Source organism: Antrostomus carolinensis, unplaced genomic scaffold (genome assembly GCF_000700745.2).
Source record: "Antrostomus carolinensis isolate BGI_N321 unplaced genomic scaffold, ASM70074v2 scaffold41041, whole genome shotgun sequence".
Taxonomy (NCBI): domain Eukaryota; kingdom Metazoa; phylum Chordata; class Aves; order Caprimulgiformes; family Caprimulgidae; genus Antrostomus; species Antrostomus carolinensis.
Genome location: NW_010295662.1, coordinates 10,184 through 10,399, shown reverse-complemented (window position 1 = coordinate 10,399; position 216 = coordinate 10,184).

Genomic DNA, 216 nt, shown 5'->3' with positions numbered 1-216 from the left:
CAGCCGCGTCCCACCGGACACCCGTCCCCGAGCCCGCCGGACACCCTGAGCCCGCTGGACACCCTGAGCCCGCTGGACACTCGTCCCCACAGCCCCAGGGCTGGGATTTGCATTTAAAGGGAAAGGGAACTTCCTCCTGCGTGTCCCCAGGGCGGTGGCACTGCCGGACACTGGCTGCCCGCGGGGGGCACGGGGGACGGGCCTGGATGGCCCCGG